Source organism: Mustelus asterias, chromosome 11, assembly GCF_964213995.1.
Source record: "Mustelus asterias chromosome 11, sMusAst1.hap1.1, whole genome shotgun sequence".
Taxonomy (NCBI): domain Eukaryota; kingdom Metazoa; phylum Chordata; class Chondrichthyes; order Carcharhiniformes; family Triakidae; genus Mustelus; species Mustelus asterias.
Genome location: NC_135811.1, coordinates 78,296,595 through 78,318,261, shown reverse-complemented (window position 1 = coordinate 78,318,261; position 21,667 = coordinate 78,296,595). Strand labels below are relative to the sequence as shown.

General features: G+C 47.0%; 1 long non-coding RNA gene across 1 annotated transcript in view; it reads left to right on the top strand.

The window, feature by feature from the left end:
* Window positions 1–4,030: 4,030 nt before the first annotated feature.
* The window catches only part of LOC144500612 (uncharacterized), a 40,424-nt gene continuing 22,787 nt past the window's right edge, over window positions 4,031–21,667 (top strand). The window contains exons 1-5 of the long non-coding RNA XR_013498995.1: window positions 4,031–4,120; window positions 4,849–4,919; window positions 6,923–7,059; window positions 17,323–17,422; window positions 20,706–20,949. This is a non-coding gene — a long non-coding RNA (uncharacterized LOC144500612). The remainder of the gene's footprint in view (window positions 4,121–4,848; window positions 4,920–6,922; window positions 7,060–17,322; window positions 17,423–20,705; window positions 20,950–21,667) is intronic.

Sequence of the window (21,667 nt, the reverse complement as noted above, 5' to 3'; positions counted from 1 at the left end):
CACAGCAGGAGGGAAAGATCAAGCAGTGGTAGCACAGAATGAGATATCAGGCAGGGTAGGGGGTGCAGCTTGACAAGGGTAAGACTATGAATGCTACTAGGAGTAGAAGCCCTCATGCTCGTGAGATTTTGGTGGCTTCTAATAAATTAGATGAAAAAGTTATAAGATGCCAAACAACTAGAACTGTTGGAGTGAATTTGGGGTATACACGGAGATACCAGATAGGGGACAAAGAGCTCTATCTCCCAGATGGATTTGCACGGAAAAGGGGCTTCCTGAAGAAATTATAAGGCAAAGGCTAGGCTTGTGGCAAGGGATTTGCAGAAAACTTCAAAGACCAGGATTTTAGGGTGGATTCACTTACGGCAGGAAATGTTATTTTAAAGATCATCTTGGCAAATGCTGGACAAAGGGGATATATCAAAAATTAAATGTGTCGATAGTAGCTATCAGTTATCCAATTGTTTTACTAAGAGAAGGGCTGGTTTGAAAAAACTTTTAGATATTATTAAGGAGGGGCATATTTTTCTGTGAATGTATGGTTTTTTTCAAGAAATATTTTTTTAAAAAGAGAAAGGGGAAATAGAGTGTGGTTTGTGTTTTTTGTGTTTTTCTGTGGAAAATTCATCAAAATATTTTTTTCCCCCCCAAGGAAAGGGAGACTGTTAGGAATGGGTTAACAGACCTTCCAATAAAGTCAATTATTCAATAGAAGTCACTGATCTATAAAGGGGCCACAGGTGGCATTATTTTGTTGGTGGAGAATTGTGTGTGAAGTTGTTTCAAAGAAATAAAGGTATTTTGTGAAGAAGCAGAACTCATGTCTCCTTCACAGCAACTGGAAGGCTCAAACAAGTGTCAACCACTATATGGCAGTGGTAGAGGAGAGTGTGAAAGATAAGCTTGATTATTTCCTTTCTAAAATATTACTTGTGGGCATACCACAGGATATGGTTACTTTTAAAAAAGAAAATTGAGTCTTCTAGTTCAGGTTTCGAATCTTTGGCTGGGTTTTTGTCTGGGTGCAAAAGTGACTTTCAGTACGTGAATACCCACACTTTAGGGTGGCACATTGGTTAGCACTGCACCAGGGAGCCATGTTTGATTCTGGCCTTGGGTGACTGTCTGTGTGGAGTTTGCACATTCTCCCCATGTCTGCGTGGGTTTCCTCCGGGTACTCCGGTTTCCTCCCACAGCCCAAAGATATGTGGGTTAGCCATGATAAAATGTGTGATGTTACAGGGATAGGGCAGAGGGGTGGGCCTGTGTAGGACGTTCTTTTGGAGAGTTAGTGCAGACTCAATGGGCTCTTTCTACACTATAGGATTCTCTTGGTGAGGATTTTCCAGCCCTGCCCGCCTTTGGGATATTCTGGTCCTGCCAAAGGAGACCTCCCTGTCGTGAGTTCTTAGCCATGATGTGGAGATGCCAGCGTTGGACTGGAGTAAACACAGTAAGAAGTCTCAGAACACCAGGTTAAAGTCCAACAGGTTTATTTGGTAGCAAACGCCACTAGCTTTCGGAGTGCTGCTCCTTCGTCAGGTGAGTGGGAGATCTGTTCGCAAACGGGGCATATAAAGACACAAATTCAATTTACAGAATAATGATTGGAATGCGAGTCTTGACAGCTAATCAAGTCTTAAAGGTACAGACAATGTAAGTGGAGAGAGCATTAAGTACAGGTTAAAGAGGTGTGTATTGTCTCCAGACAGGACAGTTAGTGAGATTTTGCAAGTCTAGGCAAGTCGTGGGGGTTACAGATAGTGTGACATGAACCCAAGATCCCGGTTGTTTGAAGTGGGGGTGTGGGGATGGCCTTGGCGAGATGTTCGTCTTCATCAATGACATGTTGAAGGCTCCGGAGGAGATGTCGTAGCTTCTCCGCTCCGGAGCCTTCAACATGTCATTGATGAAGATGAACATCTTGCCAAGGCCATCCCCACACCCCGACTTCTTGCCTTCAAACAACCGCACAACCTCAAACAGACCATTGTCTGCAGCAAACTACCAGCCTTCAGGAGAACAGTGACCACGACACCACACAACCCTGCCACAACAACCTCTGCAAGACGTGCCGGATCATCGACACGGATGCCATCATCTCGCGTGAGAACACCATCCACCAGGTACACGGTACATACTCTTTCAACTCGGCCAACATTATCTACCTGATACGCTGCAGGAAAGGATGTCCCGAGGCGTGGTACATTGGGGAAACCATGCAGACGCTACGACAATGGATGAATGAACACCGCTCGACAATCACCAGGCAAGACTGTTCTCTTCCTGTTGGGGAGCACTTCAGCGGTCACGGGCATTCAGCCTCTGATCTTGGAGTAAGCGTTCTCCAAGGCGGCCTTCACGACACACGACACACGACAGCGCAGAGTCGCTGAGCAGAAACTGATAGCCAAGTTCCGCACACAGGAGGGCGGCCTCAACCGGGATCTTGGGTTCATGTCACACTATCTGTAACCCCCACGACTTGCCTGGACTTGCAAAATCTCACTAACTGTCCTGTCTGGAGACAATAAACATCTCTTTAACCTGTGCTTAATGCTCTCTCCACTTACATTGTCTGTACCTTTAAGACTTGATAAGCTGTAAAGACTCGCATGCCAATCATTATTCTGTAAATTGAGTTTGTGTCTTTATATGCCCTGTTTGCTGTTTGTGAACAGATCTCCCACTCACCTGACGAAGGAGCAGAGCTCCGAAAGCTAGTGGCGTTTGCTACCAAATAAACCTGTTGGACTTTAACCTGGTGTTGTGAGACTTCTTACTGTGAGTTCTTAGCAGCATCGCAAGCAAGCAATGCAAATTTCCATTGACTTTGGTGAGACAGAAGATTCTGCTGGCAGCCAATGGTGTGCCACCTCTGGCACCCAAAACCTGCCATGGGGGTTTGGAAAATGCTGACCTTTATCTTTTTGGAGGCAATCCAATTTTCCTGCACACAACCACCCCTGCTGAGGATATTTCCCTGTTTTAAGTAAGGTGCAAAAATTTGAAAATACATGTCCATATGCAGCAAAACCTGAACAACGGGTAAGCTTAGGCTGATAAACAGCAAGTAACATTCACCCCACACAAATGCCCAACAACCACAGAATCCTACAGTGCAGAAGGTGGCCATTCAGCCCATCAAGTCTGCACCAATTCTCTGACAGTATCCTACCAAAGCCCTATCCCCATAACTCCACTAATCCTCCTACATATTGGGACAGGAAGGGGCAATTTATCATGTTTTGGACTGTGGGAGGAAACCAGAGCACTCGGAGGAAACCCACTCATAACACCAGGGACCCAGGTTCGATTCCCGGCTTTGGTCACTGTCTGTGCGAAGTCTAAACATTCTCTGTGTGTGTGTGGGTTTCCTCCCTCTGAAAGGCGTGCTGGTTATGTGCATTGGCCATGCTAAATTCTCCCTCAGTGTACCCGAACAGGTGCTGGACTGTGGTGACAAGGGGATTTTCACAGTAACTTAATTGCAGAGTTAATGTAAGCCTACTTGTGACAATATATACTTAAACTTAAATACACAGAGAATGTGCAAACTCTACACAGTCACCCAAGGCCGGAATTGAACCCAGGTCCCTTGCACTGAGGCAACAGCGCTAGCCACTGTGCTGCCCAATGACCATCTATAACAAGAGAAAATCTAACCATCCCCGCCTTGACATTCAATGGCATTATCATTGCTGAATCCCCCACTGTCAACATCCTGGAGTTACTAATGACCAGAAATTGAACTGGACCGGCCATAAAAATACTGTGGCTATCAGAGTATGTCAGAGGCTGGGAATTCTGCAGTAAGTCACCTCCTGATGTCTAAAGCCTGTCCACTATCTACAAGGCACCAAATGTCTGATGGCGTACTCTTTCCCTTGCCTGTCCCACAGTCATTTAAAGTGTTAATTGGCTAGAGGTGAACCTGCCACTACTCCATTGGCTGGCAGCTCTGAGGTGGCACTTCCTCCCAATCAGTTGGCAGCCCTCTAGTTCCAGCAGTGCCAGAAAAGTACAAGTGGGCAGGACTGGGACTGCAATCAGACCTTGGAATCTAGTCCTAGGAGTGCAGCACCAGATAAGTCTGGGGGTCTCAGGGTTGAGAGATGAGGTAAGGATCGGAGGAGTGCGGTATGTTGGGATGTTGGTGGAGAGACTAGGGGTGGGGAGAGCATCCCTGAGAGCAGACCTTGTGGGGAGAGGTGTGTCCGATCTTGAAAGGAGGCCATTGATGGAGATGCCCCTCAACCGTTCTTGCCAGAGGCTTGAACTGGGTCATTTCTCAGGAGACCCCCAGTTGCATCAAACTCCTGCCAGCTTGAAAATTGAGGTCGGGTGCAAAACAACCCTTAGATGGTCATTATTTGACTGCTTGAGGGCCTCAAATGGAGCAAGGGTGGATGGGTTGGCCCAGATCTCACCTCTCCCACCTTTAAATTGTGGAGAGGTCGGGGTGTCCAGAGGGATGGCCGTCTGAGGAATTCTGTGGACCCTACCTGCCAGCAGAAGAAAGTAAAGTTTTGCCCCAATATTCTAAACACATACCTTTGGAACTATCAGGAGCGCCATGCAATTGTACAAATCACCACTAGATTGCATCAATGTGCCACTGAAGCTGACTGCAGAGCTAATTGTCAGAATCTCATGGTTCAGTGGTTAGAATTCCTGCCGAAAAATAGCAGCGTGTTAATGATGCACCCTGTTAGTAATGTACAAAGTGCCAAACAGGAGGTTGAGATGAGCTGTGCGCTGCAATTCTCCAGAACTTGTTTTATCAATTTATGAAAATCACAATTTTATAGAAGATCATCTCACCCTTAGACTCTCTTTTATTTTCAGGCACTTACTGGATGTTCACAATTAATTGCCTGTAAAACTTGCCAGAGAAAGTTAAGCCCTGCAATTTCTTGGTGAGTTATTTTTTATTGGTGTGAATATTGATAATGCAATGCCAGTCAGCTTCTTTGGCCCAGAAATTGAACAATTTAAACTGTGGTGCTTCATTCCTTCAGGTGGTAAATTGTTGTTAGAGATGTCAACTTTACATTTTCTCTTACTTTTCCCTTCTATCTCTCGTTCAGATTTAATACAAACTTTCTTTCCCTCTTTTTGTTTCCCCTTTTGTTCTTGACTTGACTCGAATTCTCCTTCTCCATCAATCCTGTTCAACCTTAATCCTTGAATCTCAGTTTAAGGAACACATTATTGGTCCCATCATTTTAACTTGCATTCCCTAATCCTTCCCAATTTACTAAACCGGAATATTCTATCAATAAAGAAGCTATCCAATCCTTTGATTAATTTATATACCATTGTAAAGTAAATAGATTCAAGTCATCAGCATCATAGAATCCCGACAGTGCAGAAGGAGGCTATTCGGCCCATCAAGTCTGCACCAACCACAATCCCACCTAGGCCCTATCCCCGTAGCCCCACATATTTACCCCGCTCGTCCCCCTGACACTATGTGGCAATTTAGCATGGTCAATTCATCTAACCCACACATCTTTGGATTATGGGAGGAAACCGGAGCACCCAGAGGAAACCCATACAGACACGGAGAGAACATGCAGACTGCAGACAGTGACCCAAGCCAGGAATCAAACCCGTGTCCCTGGCGCTATGAGGCAGCAGTGCTAACCACTGTGCCACCGTGCCGCCCAAGTCCTTGAGCTTATTTGTGTAGTCAAGACACTTTAAGCTGGGAATGGTTGTTGTAGTTCTCCCCGGACCTTTCCCAACACATTATGCCACCCACCACGTGTGGGAACCAGAATTAGGCATAGTACAGTAGATGTGGGTCAGTAGCGTCTGAGATGGATGGGAACCAAGTTGAGTGGCACTTAATTTTTTGATTTGATTTATTATTGTCACATGTATTAGTATACAGTGAAAAGTATTGTTTCTTGCACACTATACAGACAAAGCACAGAGAAGGAAGGCAGAGGGTGCAGAATGTAGTGTTGCAGTCATAGCTAGGGTGTAGAGAAAGATCAACTTAATACAAGGTAGGTCCGTTCAAAAGTCTGATAGCAGCAGGGAAGAAGCTGTTCTTGAGTTGGTTGGTACATGACCTCAGAATTTTGTATCTTTTTCCCAACGGAAGAAGGTGGAAGAGAGAATGTCCGGGGTGCACGGGATCCTTGATTATGCTGGCTGCTTTTCCAAGGCAGCGGGAAATGTAGACAGAGTCAATGAATGGGAGGCTGGATGTTGTGTTGCTGGTCATCATGCTGTTTACTGGCACCATCTTATCCTGGAGCCATCTTCTAGAAGTCAGGGTTGGGAGTGGAACGGCATCTCCACATCATACCTGCCCACAAGCAGCTGATGGCCAACTGAGATAATTAAGGTGCCCATTAAGGCCCTTATCCAGTTGATAGGTGGACCCTACACAGCAGTCAAAACATGGTCAGTTAAGCAAGGTGACCTCCCAGTGGGAGGGGAGGGCGGCCTTGCTTTATCCCACTAGGGATCTCCCTTGGCATTTATCATGGCTGTTAAGTCAAAACTATGGTCATGGATTTAAAATTAATTTTATTTTACCTTCTCTTCAGAGGGTGCCTCCATTGCAAGGCCCGTACTCGCTGCAGATGTCAGCAGCTCCCATCTAGGCTGGTGGAGCTGCCAACGTGTCATCACTGCAGAACTTCCTATTGGTCCTCCAGCCTCGGCACCCTATTAACCATCGTTAATTGGATGGTGAGTGTGGCCCTAGGCTTCTAATTGGCCAATTTTGCAAGGAAATGATGTCGGTCACTGTTCCTGTTACTGCACAGGGTTGAGGTCTGCATTTGGCCGGGCCTTGGCATCCTGACTCACAACAGAAAATTGTACCGATGGTCTGGGTCTCGTATAATGACAAAACATTTGTATTGAATGGTCTTATTAATACAATTCAATATCCTTTTAGCTTTATCTACAGATTCCCTACATTGCTCATGGACTTTCAGTGCATAGTAGCAACAATGCCCTCATTCCTTCTCAACCTCTTTCATCATGGTTCTCGGCAAATGATACTTGTGATCTGTGTTGACCTGACCAGCAAAGGTAGGGGGCAATTCTCGCCAAAAAAATTCTAAGTGCCGAATTTGCTTGAAAACTGGAATAACTCCCATTGATTTTTTCAGCGGGATTTTCGGAATGAATCTCCCACACTCTGCGCCCTGCAGACTGCACTAGTGTGAATCACTCTGAAAATCAGTGGGTGGGGTCTATTCCCGCTGGAGAGGACGGCAGCATAGCGCTGAGCGGGGCACTGCGCATGCGCCGATCTGTCAGCGCCGAGATTGGCGCATGAGCAGTAGCCCAGCACTGCTGACGTTCCAATTGCTGGCCCGCCTGATCGCTGGGCAGCCCTGCAACACCACATCGCTGCCTCTCTGACCCCCTCACCACCACCCCCAACCCCCCCCACCATCAGCCCCAACCTCCCCCGCATGGCAGTCCTAACCCCCATTGCCCTCCCCCCCGCCCCCTCCACATCTGCAGTCCTGTCCCCTCCAGGCAGCCCTGACCACCCCCCCTCCCCCCCGCACCCCCCCCCCCTCCCCACCTGGATGGCCAGCCCCAATCACTCCCTTCCCACCCTCTGCCACCGACCCCTTTGCAGTCTGGCAGTGGGGTTCCCCACCCCCACCTGTTGCCCCCTATAGGCTCTGCCCAATATGCACCATGCCAATAGGCCCTGCCCCCCTTGGCACTGCTAGATGCCTGGTGGGCAGTGCCAAGGTGCCCCTTGGGTATTGCCAGTTTGCCCCTTGGGCAGTGCCAGGAGGCCAGGTTGGCACTTCCAGGCTGGCACTGTCCAGGGGGCACCCCCTTTACCCCCGATCTGCTGTGGGGCCTGTCTGTTCTCCCTAAGACGGTCGGGCCACTTGTTCCTGAAAGTGGGGAGCAGTAGTAAACCCCGCTGGAGGGAACCACTCCTAGCGGGGAGGGAGATGCGAGCCGGCCTGGAGACTTCAGTCCCGGGCCCGCTAATCATAGAGAAATTGCAATTTAAATATTTAAATCAGCTCCACGCTGATTTCTGGTGTAGAGCTAATTACTCCAAAAAACTTGGAGCTGAATACGCGAGGAGGACGTGGCATTCAATGGAGAGCACGCTAAACGGCCTCCGCTGATGTCTCCCGGCCCATTGCACTGCTAGAGAGAAAGGAAAGCTGGACTTAATGACAGGAGGCCGCTGCTGAGTACCGTTGCTGCAATTGTGAACAGGGAAACTGAACACCAGAAAAGGGAGTGGAATCCATGGGCGTAGATGTGGCATTGGCGGCCTCAGTGATGGAGGTGGGCATGAGGAGAGATGCCATGGTTCCAAGGAGGCCCAGCGGCCTTCAAGAACAACCCTGAGAAGTAATTGGGAGCTGGTGGCCAGGGATGTCAATTCCCAGGGTTAGGACAAAGGATCTGGCAGCAGTGGCACAAGAAGTTCAATGATTACATGTAGGTGCTAAAGGTCAGTGAATGCATCTTCACATGACATCTCCCAGCCACACCGCCAACCCGTTCTATGCACCACATTCCCATCACTTGCCCATCATCACTTGCTAACACCCAGGACTGAGGCCTCATATTAGAATTCTCCATCTTACCCGCACATCCCTACCAATGCTGCCAGCCTCACACTCTCTTGATGCCACTACATATCTCCAACGCCCCAGCTGTGCCAAATATATCACCAATTTACAATGTAGTACAATGACTGTGACTCTATCCTCTCTATTGCAGGGCATGATGGTGCCTGAGAGTGCAGAGCTGGCAGGGGACAGGGACGCCTGTAATTCCTGAACCCGACAGAGGAGGTGACTCTGTGCAACATGGAGCTGGTTAGAATAGAGACTGCGACATCCAGCATGGCTGAGAACATTGAGGATGACCCAATGATCCTGCCTAACGCCCCTTCGCAATTCACCGCTCACCCTTGTCCTGCTATCTGGCACAATGAGCAAGCTATGAACGCAGCCATCGTGGATCGCTTGCTTTCCATTCCCCTTTCTCTCCTACTAAAGTTTTCCTATTTTGTGACACCCAAGAACTGCCACCTACTCAGTCACAGCAGCATCTGGAGGATGAGAGACAGCAATGCCACACCGTTAATGTAGATGTATCGTCATTTGACCTGACACCAACAGCCAGAAGCTTAAATACTGGCATTGCACATACCATAAAGTCTCGCGTTGAGTCACTGGGCAGAGCTGGCCTGAGTCGGACCAGCCTTAATGAATGGTTTGTGTGCCAGTTGACCAGAGGGTGAGGTGACAAATGGGTTCTGTTGCAGAGGACTCAAATGGTAACATGCAGAAGTACGATGGTTAGTATTCATACAAGATGGTGAGCGCATTGGCTGGCTACTCAACCTCCTCCCCTTACTGGCAAGGAACATGGAAAATCCAGCTCCAACTTGAAAGAGGGTACCTCACAGAGCATCCCCTTTCTGTAACCAGCTTTCCATCAACTTGTCATGCTGCAGGGTCAGGGTGTTGTTGGCCCCGTATCTCTTGCAGCCTTTTTGTGAACAGGTTAACTATTCCTCTGTGACCTCTGAGGATGCAGCTAAACTCCCTGCCAAATCTGAATACTTACCACAAGACCTCCAAAAACATTTGATTTGATTTATCATTGCCACGTGTATTAGTGTACAGTGAAAAGTATTGTTTCTTGTGCGTTATACAGACAAAGCATACTGTACATAACGAAGAAAAGGAGAGAGTGTAGAATATAGTGTTACAGTCATAGCTAGGGTGTAGAGAAAGATCAACTTAATGCAAGGTAGGTCCATTCAAAAGTCTGATAGCAGCAGGGAAGAAGTTCTTGAGTCGGTTGGTGGGTGTCCTCAGACTTTCGTATCTTTCTCCTGATAGAAGTAGGTGGAAGAGAGTATGCCCAGGCTGTGTGGGGTCCTTAATTATGCTGGCTGCTTTCCCAAGGCAGCGGGAAACGTAGACAGAGTCAATGGATGGGAGGCTTGTTTGTGTGATGTACTGGGCTTCGTTCATGACCCTTTGTAGTTTTGTGCACTCTTGGATAGAGCCATACCAAGCTGGGACATAACCAGAAAGAATGCTTTCTGTGGTGCATCTGTAAAGGTTGGTGAGAGTCATAGCGGACATGCCAAATTTCCTTAGCGTCCTGAGAAAGTAGGCTTTCTTGGTAGGCTTTCTTAACAATAGTGTCGGCGTGGAGGGACCAGGGCAGGTTGTTGGTGACCTGGACACATAGAAACCTGAAGCTCTTGACCATTTCTACTTCAGGCCCGTTGATGTAGACAGGGACATGTCCTCCACTGCACTTCCTGAAGTTGATGACTATCTCCGTCGTTTTGTTAACATTGAGGGAAAGATTATTATCATTGTACCAGTTCAACAAATTCTCTATATCTTCCCTGTATTCCATCTCATTATTGTTTGAGATCTGACCCACTACAATGGTGTCATCAGCAAACTTGAAAATTGAGTTGGAGGGGAATTTGACCACACAGTCATAGGTGTGTAAGGGGTTGAGGATATAGCCTTGCGGAGCACTGGTGTTGAGAATGATTGTGGAGGAGGTGTTGTTGCCTATCCTTACTGATTGCAGTCTATGGGTTAGGAAGTCTAGGATCCAGTTGCAGAGGGAGGAGCCGAGCCCCAGGCCACAGAGATTGGAGATGAGTTTTGAAGAAATAAGGGTATTGAAAGCTGAGCTGCAGTCGATAAATAGGAGTCTGACATTGGTGTTCCAGGGTGGAGTGTTAGGCCAGGGAGATGGTGTCTGCTGTGGACCTGTTGCGGTGGTAGGTGAACTGTCGTGGATCCAGGCAATCTGGGAGGCCGGAATTGATGTGTGCCGTGATTAATCTTTCGAAGCACTTCATAATGATGGATGTGAGAGCCACCGGATGATAGTCATTAAGGCACGTTGGCTGGCTTTTCTTTGGTCCAGGAATGATGGTCCACTGCGAACATTCCACTGTCCTTGCAGACACTTTGCAATAGCAGAAGTTTTTTTACAAAATGACCTTATCTGCAAATTGAGCACCTTTCCCTTTGAATAGCACTGGTGGGGCTGGGGCCCACTTTGCTGCCCATTGCTTTGTAGAGTGACATAAAAATTCATTTGATAAACCTACGTTTAGAAAAATAGGTGTCACATCAGGGCGAGCTGTGTGACACCCAGGTTGCACTGAATCAATTGCTTCCACTGCACACAGGGGATCCCCAGACAGGTGCACTTTTCATGAGGGTGCACCATGTGGGCCACACCAGAAGCAGCTGATGGCTCAGCACATGGAGGGTGCAAGGCTTCCAGCAGTGCTATATGGAAACCAAATTTGCACCTCCCCAATTCTTACTGATGCAGCAAAATTCTATCTTGTGTTATGGCAGGAGGGAGTTTAATTTAAACAGTCCTGATTTCTCCTTTTACCACCTGTCCTTAAACAGAAAGGCATTTTGATTTTCCCCCTTTATAAGCAGTGGCGTGTTTCCCAACCCCTTTATTTCAGTGTGATCCAATTTCTATTAATAACCCCACAGCAAACTCAAGATAGGGTTAGTTTATTGAACAAAGAGAACAAAGAACAAAGAACAGTACAGTACAGGAAACAGGCCCTTCGGCCCTCTAAGCCTGTGCCGCTCCTTGGTCCAACTAGACCAATCGTTTGTATCCCTCCATTCCCAGGCTGCTCATGTGACTATCCAGGTAAGTCTTAAACGATGTCAGCGTGTCTACCTCCACCACCCTACTTGGCAGCGCATTCCAGGCCCCCACCACCGTCTGTGTAAAAAACATCCCTCTAATATCTGAGTTATACTTCGCCCCTCTCACCTTGAGCCCGTGACCCCTCGTGATCGTCACTTCTGATCTGGGAAAAAGCTTCCCACCGTTCACCCTATCTATCCCCTTCATTGGTACAAATTTCAAACATGGACCGGGGTGTCACAGCACAGCTCCCTGTCTGTTCATACAAATAGAGATGGAGAAAGAAATATTTACAGGGCAAAGACCACGGAGTAAAGAATTATTGATTCCCATGAGTCCAGAGTCCAGAATCACTGGTGTATTCCTTCAGAGGCCTGCAGGTTGAAAACCAATGCTGGATAATTCACTTTTCCAGTAGAATTGATTTCCATGATGAGATAGACATGCAAAGATTAATTATTTTTGTAAGCGATCATATAAAAGTTCCAGTAGATGCAGTGTAGATAGGGACCCAACATTCAACCTGGAGAGAGTCCCTTTTCTGAGTTGCTGCTTGGTAGATGGAAGATAGCAGACTGATTTGCAGTACGGCAAAACCAGGTTCTCTCAGTTATGGGGGTCATGTCATATGACTTCCACCTCTCCACTTTGGCTTTGACAAGGAGTGTATATTCCTTTGTCTCGGTTCCTGAGATTGTTAATGTTACAACCATAGTGAATTTGGAAGGAAGATTGCAGGGCTCTGTGTACGAGCAGACTAGTAGATGCTGATGGCTAGATCTAGTTTATGAAATTTAAAATAAAAGTTTATTTATTAGTCACAAGTAAGGCTTACATTAACACTGCAATGAAGTTACTGTGAAATTCCCCTAGTCGCCACAATCCGGCACCTGTTCAGGTCAATGCACCTAACCAGAAATGTAGATGATATCTGTATAATTCCCTTTTGAATCTGGCCTCTGAACCCACAGGCTTTGTTTGTGCCTCTTCAGACATAACGATGCGCACATTTCTTTGATACTGCCAGATTATCTCCTCTTGTTCAAAGGCCACAGCCAGACATGGCTTCAGTCATTTTTAAAAAGTTCATTGTGCAGTTTTAAACTTTTAGGAATTAGCTATGAAGATGTATATGTGTATTTTATAAAAATGTAGGGGGCGATTCTCCCCAAAAAATCCCAAGTGCCAAATTTGTATAAAACCTGAAGTAACTCCCATTGATTTTTTTAGCAGGATTTTCAAAATGAATCTCCCACACTTTGAGCACTGCACAGAGCCCCAGCGAGATTCACGTTGAAAATCAGTGGGCGGCCCGAGAGACCGGCTGCAAAGTACTGAGTGGGCCACAGTGCAAGCACCGATCTGTCAGCCCCTCATTGCCAGCGTCCTGACCACTGGCCAACCCCGTGACCACCCCCCCCCCACTGCTCTTGCGTACCTCCACCCCCTATCACTGGCCTCCCTGACCTCTCCAGGCCAGCACCCATCTCCCCGACCCCCCCCCTCTCCTCCCCGGCAGCCCTGACCACTCCCCCACCTAGATGGCCATCCCAGAATGCCCCCTTTCCTCTATCTGCCATCAATCCACCAGTCCCTATGCAGAGTGGCTGCAGGAACCCCTCACCTCCTTGGCACTGCCCAATGCCCAGTGGTCAGTGCCAAGGTGCCCCTTGGGGCATTGACATTCTGCCCCTTGGAAGTGTCAGGGGACCAGGCTGGCACTGTCCAGCAGGCAACCCTCCTTACCCACGACCTCCTGAAGGAGCCTCCATTGCCTCTGTTTCTTCCAGCGGGGTCGACCGCCAGTTCCCCAATCGTGGGATGCTGTTGTAAACCCGGCTGGAGTGAAACACGCTGGAGCCTTCAGTCCTGGGCCCGCTAATGAAATTTAAATTCAAATTTTAATATTTAAATCAGCTCCGCACTGATTTCCAGAAAACTTGGCGTTGGAGACGTCTGGAGACCATGCTGCCCAGGGGGAGCCCACTAAACGGCCTCCGTTGATGTTTCCCGGCTCACTGCGCTGCTAGAGCAGCAGGCTGGGAGAATCGCCCCCCCCCCCCTCCCCCGCGTAGTCTGAGGTAGCACCATTATGCTTGTGTAATAAACTGCTTAAAGGTAGCTTATCAGAGGTTTTCTGAAAATCCAAATAGATAATGGGGCGAATTTTCCTAGTCCACCCATCACGGAAATCATAGTGGGCGAGGGGGCGGATCATGGAAAGGTCCATTGACATTGGATGGGATTTTCCGGTTTCGGGGCGAGCGCGGCTGGAAAATCCCACCCAATGTCTATCGCATTTGTTTTCATTCATTTCCTTTGTGACTTCCACAAAGAACTCATATCAGATATGTAGGGCCCTATCTATTTATCAAGAAGCCTTTGTGAAGCAACTTGGGATGTTTCGCTACTCTCGAGGTGTTGTTTTTATGAGGTGGTTTGGGACATCCTGAGGTCTTGATCAGATGTGATATAAAAGCAAGATCTTTCATTACTATCTGACAGCTGAAGGACTGGCTATTTTAAGAGGGGAAAATCTAACCTCCAGACTGATAGTTCTATTAAAACCTACAGCTTTACAGAAAGAGATTGGGAACAGTATTAAGTTCTCAACTTTTGCAACATTCAGCAGTAAGATACTGAGAAATCCAGAGACTTGGGAATAACGGAATAGTGACAATGCTAAGGGGCACAGATGAAAGGTAGACTTGTTGGAAAAAAAAGGACCACTGGTATAATCTGTCTAACTCTTCAGAAGTCTGTACAGAAAATCCATGTCAACTAATGGAAAATGGAGGTGATGGCTCAGTGGTATTATCACTAGGCTGTCAAACCAAAAACTCAGCTAATGTTCTGGGAACCCGGGTTTGAATCCCACCACGGCAGATGGTGAAATTTGAATTCCATTTTAAAAAAATCTGGAATTAAGAATCTACTGATGACCATGAAACCTTTCATGAAACGGAAAAACACATCTGGTTCATTAATGTCCTTTAGGGAAGGAAATCTGCCGTCCTTACCTGGTCTGGCCTACATGTGACTCCAGAGCCACAGCAATGGGGTTGACTCTCAACTGCCCTCCAAGGGCAAATAGGGACGGGCAATAAAAATACTGGCCAGCCAGTGATGCCCATGTCCCTGAAAGAATAGAAAAAATCGGATATGCCTTGGAAATTCATGCAACCAACATACACTGAGGGGAAAAAAGCACAGCTCAAACAGTATGACAGCTAGAGTCTTTCAATGTGGGCCATTTATGAAAATGGATGTTCTTTGCATTCCTACCCCATGAGGGAGCTTCTTTCTCCCTTTGCTATATTAAACCCTTCTTTCCAGTTCGGAATAAAAAAAACTGGTTGTTGTTATCAAATGTCCTGTTACAGGTGAAATCTGCTACCACATGCAGCAGTTGAGGTGAATAGCATAGATCCATTTCAGGGAAAGTTACATAAGTACATGAGAAAGCAACTGAAGGTTATGCTGAGAGGGTGAGATGAAGCAGGGTTGGGAGGAGGTTCATTGACACCAACATGGCCAGTTGGACTGAACGGCCTGTTTCTGCTCTGTAAGATCGGCGTAATTTTATGTAAAAAAAAACTGTTGCACAATGCACGCCCGATTTACCTCAAAAGATATTAAAGTTTGCTGTGTGTGTTTTAAAAGGAAAACTGACACACGGCTCACTAGGAAAAGATGGAAGGATCTGTGATTACATTAACAGATGCCTCCGTGTATCAAGTTTAGTCTCCATGTGAGGAACAAGGCTAGTATATCAGTGACTTGGCAGAGAAGTGGCCAGAGACCAGTATCAGAGTTTAAAAATAGTAATGATGTCTGCTGCCACACCACAAGATGACTGCATAGCACTTGGAGAAACATATCCAGTGCAAGGTTTAGACATTTAGACTGTTGCTGTGAAGTGCCACTTTCTACCAGTCTGAAGCCATGTAAATGCTGCAGTTTGCGCTTTGCTGAGCTATTTGTAAAATAATGGCTGTACTGAACCATGGGTAAAATATAATAAAATCCATTAACATCCCGGCATAATGGAAAGAATTGTTTGCAATATAAGCAGGCAATGCTTAATGGTCTAGAAACTAGTCTCGCAGTGCCTGCTTATCTGGCAGTCTTTCGTCCACTAAGGCCCGAGTATAGTAGGCATGAATCCTGTATACTATTTTTGTTAGCACACCAAGTATAACATCAAACCCGTTCAAGCATCTTCCTCCACCCACCCCACCATACTGGGTGGGGGCAGAAAATATGCACCCCTTTACCATACCTGAAACCGGCATGAGGTACAAGGTATTGTATATTCAAATAAAGGGACTAATTCCTGTTTGGGCTGCCCTTTCCAGGGCTAATATTTATTGAGCAGCCTGTGTAGGCTGCACTGAGGGAAACCAGGCCTAATTGCTACTGCAAGGAGAAACCAAGAATCAAAGTTACCTCAGCATGGAGCGGGCAGGAATGCAGTGACCCTCCAGGTTCCAAAATAAAGTGAGTGCGGTCACTCATTAATCATTGCAATTGCTCACCCACCCCCTGCTCCTATCACCACATCCCATTGTCACTTGCTGCCCACATATCTACTGCATACCTCCAATTACCACACATTAACATTGCCAGACACCCCTCCAGTACCATACATTTCCCATCATTGTTCACCTCCCATTCACACTTCCATCAGCACCACTGTTTACCCACACCTTCCACTTCCACCAGCAACCCCTCACCCCCCCTCCCCGCCCCCTCCACCTCGCCACCTGCTGTGCTCCTGGCCCCAAGCTCTGTGCTCCCTCCCCAGGTCTCCCACCCACAGCCACAATTCCAGACTCCACTGGAAACCAGGCTCTGACACTGATCCAGATTCTGAATCCGGACTTCAGCCCCATCCTGATTGTAGACCCAACCCGTTACCTCATTAGCTTTGACATAATGAGGCTCAAAGCCCAATATCGAGAGTACCAGGGAACTCACAATTCAGGCACAGCCAGCATCTCTGTGCGCCCAACAATGAGTGCCCCTGAATTTCTGAGCCAATGGGTCTACGTGATTTACTTCTGTGTGTTAAGGGTCAACATCTCTGCAAAAATAGCCGATAGATTAACTTTTAAAACTTTATTTATTAGTGTCACAAGTGGGCTTACAAGAACATGGCAATGAAGTTACTGTGAAAATCCCCTAGTCGCCACACTCCAGTGCCTGTTCGGGTACACTGAGGGAGAATTTAGCATGGCCAATGCACCCAACCAGCCCATCTTTCGGACTGTGGGAGGAAACCGGAGCACCCGGAGGAAAGCCACACAGATACGGGGAGATCGTGCAGACTCCGCACAAACAGTGACCCAAGTCGGCAATTGAACCTGGGTCTCTAGACCAATGAGGCAGCAGTGCTAACCTCTGTGCTACCGTGCCGCCCATGTAACTATGTCATATATTTCTATGCTAACATCACAAGCAGTAAATTTTCAGCTTAGGCCTAATTAGCAAAGCTGCGTCAAGACTTAAATATCAAAAGCTGGGCGACAGTTACCGGAGATGCTTTTGTGGGTAGAATCTGTTTTTGTGTTCAAGGGCATAAATCATTGCGATATATAAAATATGAAATGTTTACTTCCTTTCCAGATCTGGAATTTGCACAGGAACTCTTGGATTACCGACGTCTAAATTTGTGTTCAAAATTGAACAAACCGGAAGGCAATTTGTACCAAAATAATCCTGTAATGTGAGTATCCTGACTGTCGGCTTCACTTACTGAGCAGCTCAGTAAACAGAATACATGAATAAGTCCATCTGACCACTTATAACATTCAAACAAAACATTTGATCCCTCTGTCATCCTGTGTCTGAGACAAGCAAGGGAGTGTTCCACATACTCCACTTAATAGACAGCTGCAGCTCCAATTTCCATCTTATAAGGCTGAAATATCGAATGGGTCTTTCCGAGTGTTACAGGAACCATATACCCATTGACAGAACCGAATATCCTGTGGGACAACTGCCCTGCTTTGTGTGTGTCACTAGAATGGACAAGATTTTGTTGTTCTTTGATGACTCAGATAGTTATGGTAGAGCATGCTCAGTAAAGAGGACATATCAACTTTTGGGCTAGGATTTTACTGTTCCTTCCTGTTGGGTTAGGAGGCAGGACACTGGTACAATGGTCGGGTGCTGCATCAACATGCTAGCCATTGAACTATTTTACCAGCAGCAGGAAGTGCCTTAGACCCCCACCGCTAACTGGAGATGGACCACTAGGTACACTAATTAAAGGGCCTAATTAAGGGCCATCGTCCCATGCCACTAGCATTTTGACATTGGCAGAGTGCCCCTGTGGAAATTAAGTTACAACAATTGCGGAAATTAAGTTATAACAATTGTGGAAATTAAGTTATGACAAACAACTCTTTCAAGTAATGGAAAATGCTTATTAGCAAACAAGGCTTTCAGTGAGGCCAGCGCTTGCGTACTCAGGATAAGCGACTAATCTAACCTTGTGTCAGTTTCATAAACATTGCATTCCAGGGCTTGGCCACAGGATGAAAACAAAGACAAGTTACCATGACAAATACCAAAAAACAAGATATATTGACATATTATGCTATTGAAGGAGACAGTTTTCAATTGGATAAGGGCAAAAAGCTATGCTATGGTTGGTGGACTATGTAGGCAAATGAAGGATTATAAATTCTATTGGTTGAAAGTACACACCAAACTGTATCAATTTGTAAGACTACTGGTGTTTTAACTGGTATATTCACTCTTATTGGCTAAAAAGTGCTATAACTGACACTGTGTGGAACTCTGTTAGAACACAATAGTGAAATTCACTGTGTCTGTTCTCCTTGCTAGCAAGTAAAAAAAGCTTAAAAGATTTAGGGCGGCACGGTAGCACAGTGGTTAGCACTGCTGCTTCACAGCTCCAGGGTCCCGGGTTCGATTCCCGGCTCGGGTCACTGTCTGTGTGGAGTTTGCACATTCTCCTCGTGTCTGCGTGGGTTTCCTCCGGGTGCTCCGGTTTCCTCCCACAGTCCAAAGATGTGCGGGTTAGGTTGATTGGCCAGGTTAAAAATTGCCCCTTAGAGTCCTGAGATGCATAGGTTAGAGGGATTAGCGGGTAAAATATGTGGGGGTAGGGCCTAGGTGGGATTGTGGTCGGTGCAGACTCGATGGGCCGAATGGCCTCCTTCTGCACTGTAGGGTTTCTATGATTTCTATGAGCACTCACTGTGCATTGTCTGGTTAATCCTCAACACCCCTTACTGCATGATGTCAGCTGTAAGGAAATTGCCTCCCAATGGTAATCCTTGGAGGGGCGGGACCCAATCTCATACAGAGGTTCAATGCATGGCCCAAGATGGGTAAGCTGGTTGTAAAGTTGGGCACCATAGCCTTGGCATCACTGCAGTAAGGTTTTCCACTCTGATTGCCGATGCCTGCATATCTGGCCCTGGCATAGGAATATATTTTTACTTTGCCTCGGGGCACCTCAAAATAGAGGTGCGCTCCCATTCTCCTCGTAGTCTCAGGAGCAGCCACCTCTCTTGGCAGCTCTGCTAAGGCCATGGAGGTGCCAGCCCTCTGATACGGCTGGCAGTGTGGAGAACCCACTCGCTTTTCTTAATCGGACGGCAGGCCTAGTGGCCATCTCTTAATTGACCGCTGCACAAGGTACTGCTATCTGGCCCCATGGGCTTGGGAATCGCATTTAATCCCGCTGTCGGGATTTAGCTCATGGTGGGGAAAATCTCAGGCTAGGAGTCCAAAACCTAAAGAAATATTCAAGGTTGGCTGCATCGGTAACTCAGCTGCTATGTTCACTGTTCACTGTGGAATGGAGTCGCACAAAGCCAATCTCAGCTGAGCTTGCAATAGGAGTGCTGGAGCTGGGCTAAAGAATAGGGGCGGCACAGTGGCACACTGCTGCCTCACAGTGCCAGGGACCCAGGTTCAATTCCCGACTTGGGCCACTGTCTGTATGGAGTTTGCCCGTTCTCCCCGTGTCTGCGTGAGTTTCCTTCAGTTGCTCTGATTTCCTCCCACAGTCCAAAGATGTGCAGGTTAGAGGGATTGGCCATGCTAAATTGCCCCTTAGTGTCAACGGGATGAACTAGGGTAGATGCATGGAGTTATGGGGATAGGGCCTGGGTGGAATTCATAGAATCATAGAATCATAGAAACCCTACAGTGCAGAAGGAGGCCATTCGGCCCATCGAGTCTGCACCGACCACAATCCCACCCAGGCCCTACCCCACATATTTTACCCGCTAATCCCTCTAACCTATGCATCCCAGGACTCTAAGGGGCAATTTTTAACCTAGCCAATCAACCTAACCCGCACATCTTTGGACTGTGGGAGGAAACCGGAGCACCCGGAGGAAACCCACGCAAACACGAGGAGAATGTGCAAACTCCACACAGACAGTGACCCGAGCCGGGAATCGAACCCGGGACCCTGGAGCTGTGAAGCAGCAGTGCTAACCACTGTGCTACCGTGCCGCCCGACCACCGAATTGTGGTCGGTGCAGATTCGATAGGCCGAATGGCCTCTTCCTGCACTGTAGGATTCTATGAAAGAATAAACAGGAAGGACACCAACCAGGTTTCCCATTCCGGCTTGCTGTCCTGAGTGCTGTGGGAAATGGTTGAGTGAAGAATTGGATTGGTCTCAGCTTCCTAGTTGAACAACTGGCCAGTATCCAAATGTCAGGATTACACATGAAAAGAAGAACTTGCATTTATGTAAGTGCTTTCTCTTATCTCAAGGCTCCTCAAAATGCTTTACAGCTAAGGGAAGGCAATGGCTGAGTGATATTATCGCTAGACTATTAATCCAGACACTCAACTAATGTTCTGGGGACCTGGGTTTGAATCTCGCCACGGCAGATGGTGGAATTTGACTTTGATTAAAAAATAGCTGGAACTAAGAATCTACTGATGACCATGAAACCATTGTCGATTGTCTGAAAAACCCATTAGTGAACCCATGGTTCACTAATTTCCTTTAGGGAAGGAAATCTGCCATCCTTACCTGGTCTGGCCTACATGTGACTCCAGAACCACAGCAATGTGGTTGACTCTCAACTACCCTCAGGCAACTAGGAATGGGCAATAAATGTATCAACCAGCCAGCGACGCCCATGCCCCATGAATGAATAAAAAAACGTACTTTTATAAAGTGGTGCTGCTTCCCATTGAGGACAAAGAGGAGACTTTTCACCGTGCATGTGCTGGGAGACCAGTGATAAATAGGTACGTTTTTGTGATTGGCTGCAACCAAGTCTGAGACTCTTGATGAAAATGATGGTGAGAATTGACCCAGAGGATTAGTGCAAGGAGGAGGTTTTTTTCTTTTATTAGTGTCACAAGTAGACTTACATTAACACTGCAGTTAAGTTACTGTGAAAATCCCCCAACTTCATTGCAGTGTTAATGTAAGCCTACACAGTGGAAGACACAAATAGTTTACCGAATATTAACGATAGAGGGTTGGTAGGAGGAGAGGTACTCAATAGAATTAACGTTACCAGGGAGGTAGTGCTTGGTAGACTAATGGGACTGAAAGTGGACAAGTCCCCGGGCCCGGATGGAGTGCATCCCAGGGTGCTGAAAATGTCAGAGGTAATAGCAGATGCGTTAGTGGTTATTTATCAAAATTCGTTGGATTCTGGGGTAGTGCCGGCGGATTGGAAAACGGCTAATGTTACGCCGCTGTTTAAAAAAGGAAATAGACAAAAGGCGGGCAACTACAGGCCGGTTAGCTTAACGTCTGTAGTTGGGAAAATGCTGGAATCCATCATTAAAGAAGAAATAGCAGGCCATCTGGATAAGAATGGTTCGATTAAGCAGACGCAGCATGGATTCATGAGGGGAAAGTCGTGCTTGACGAACTTGTTGGATTTTTATGAAGATGTGACGAGTGTGGTTGACAGAGGGGAACCGGTGGATGCGGTGTTTTTGGATTTCCAAA